The sequence below is a fragment of the Mandrillus leucophaeus genome, unplaced genomic scaffold (genome assembly GCF_000951045.1).
Source record: "Mandrillus leucophaeus isolate KB7577 unplaced genomic scaffold, Mleu.le_1.0 Scaffold203, whole genome shotgun sequence".
Taxonomy (NCBI): Eukaryota; Metazoa; Chordata; class Mammalia; order Primates; family Cercopithecidae; genus Mandrillus; species Mandrillus leucophaeus.
This window is the reverse complement of record NW_012102066.1, coordinates 3,756,452-3,758,529: the sequence shown is the minus strand read 5'-3', so window position 1 is coordinate 3,758,529 and position 2,078 is coordinate 3,756,452.

Here is a 2,078-nt window from a genome sequence, read left to right as displayed (position 1 = left end):
AGGATGATTATCATTACTGGTATTATTACTAACATTGAAGATTTACACAAATCATAGCATGTAGAACCTTTATAAGGAAAAGTTTCATTCAAAATTTAAGGGGCAATGCCCAGTTAGTTTCAGCATATTGACATCTTCCAGGCCTGCACATATGGGCACTTAATGCCAGGAAGGGAACAAGTTATGTGGAAAGAAAAAAGTTTGGTCTTGTAGCAGTCACTCACTAGCTGTTTGACCCCTGGCAATTAACCTAAATTTCTTGCGCCTCAGTTTTCCTGAATGCAAACTAGAGATCAAAGTGCCTATCACATAGTTGTGATAAGAGGATTGGGTGACATAAAGTCTATAAAGTAGCTGCAGAGAACCCACGCAAGCAAGCATTCTGGGAGACACTTTTTTCTGAAATTGATAGTAATCAATGTTCACCTCTCTAAAATAGTAACTCACTCTAACAACCTATTTCTGGGATTGCATATGTGTTGTAGGTTGATTTATGTACAGTTTCCCCGGCTCTGAGCCGGTGCAAACATGGCTGAGGCCTTTGTACCTCCTTTCACTACTTGAAGTGCTAACTCCCACTGGACTGGGAATCACATTTGCATTGCCTGATGGCTGGGAATGCACTTAGGCACAAACTTAGAGACATTTTTCACCTCTGGAACAACAACAAAAAGTATTGAAAACGGTGCTGCTGAAAGGAATCTTCCTCATAATCAAATTTGAAGGGATCTTTTCCAGAGAATTCACGAATGACCCAGTGTTGTTTGCTCTGCATGGTGATACGCATTGTTCCACCAAATATGGTTTGTTTTATTTCTTCCTTATTCTCACTGATATATTTTTAAAACTCTAATAAACGTTTAAAATCAAAAACACAGGATTCTGAGTGTCCAAAGGTTTCCATCTTCTTCACATGAAGTAATTTTTCTAACATAATGTGGTAAAAACTTAACCTCAGACTTGCCCTTAACCAATTCATCAGACTACTCAGGCTCTTCATTCCCACTACAACACATGTTGAGTGGCAATCAGGTCCCACCAAATGCGTCGGAAGCCTGTCCACCCCTACGCTCACATGCTGCACATGTAACAAGACTCAGTTGCGTTTGCTCCCAAACCTATTTATGCTGCTTAAATTTATTACGATGATTTCACAATTTAATGAAATATTACAAAAACCTATCAACCATGAGTGAGAACATTTTTCTATGAAAATTGAGTGGAATACTTTGGAAAGTCTCAACGAATGTAAATGACAATAAAAACCACAACCAATTAGGTAGAGGTAGACAAACAGAAACAAATTAAGGGAAACAGTAAAAAAAAATCTAGGATTCTGCCCTTTGACTGTTTTTCCTCTTTAAATTTCTTCTTTCACAGTGAAGAAATTGAACTTGGACATTGAAAGTGATGCATCAATGGTTAATGGAAGAAAAATAACATTGAATTTCCAACAGTGGACCTATACTTAATCTACCAAAGAAAAAAAATGTGTATGAAGATCCATTTATATGTTTTAAGTTAACATAAAATGTCTAAGTTGGTTGTGAATTTTCCCAATTTCACCTCCTGTATGAACTAAATAATCCATTGCAATTCTAACATATCTCATTTCTTAAACTTCTGTTACATTAGAATACATCTGTATTCTTCAAAACATTTTTGTACAATGATAAATCAATCTTATTTGTTGTATTCTTTTAGCAGGGAACAAAAACATGAAACCTTAAATTCAAAAATGAATTAAACAGAAATTAAGATGTTAACAGGCCAGGTGTGGTGGCTCAAGCCTGTAATCCCAGCACTTTGGGAAGCTGAAGCGTGGGTATCACTTGAGGGCAGGAGTTTGAGACCAGTCTGGCCAACATGACAAAACCCCATCCCTACTAAAAATACCAAAAAAAAAATTAGTCAGACGTTGTGGCAGGTGCCTATAATCCCAGCTAATAGAAAGGCTGAGGCAGGAGAATCGCTAGAACCTCAGGGGGCAGAGGCTGCAGTGCAGTGAGCCGAGATCGTGCCACTGCACGCCAGCATGAGTGACAGAACAAGACTGTCTCAAAAGAAGAAGAAGAAGA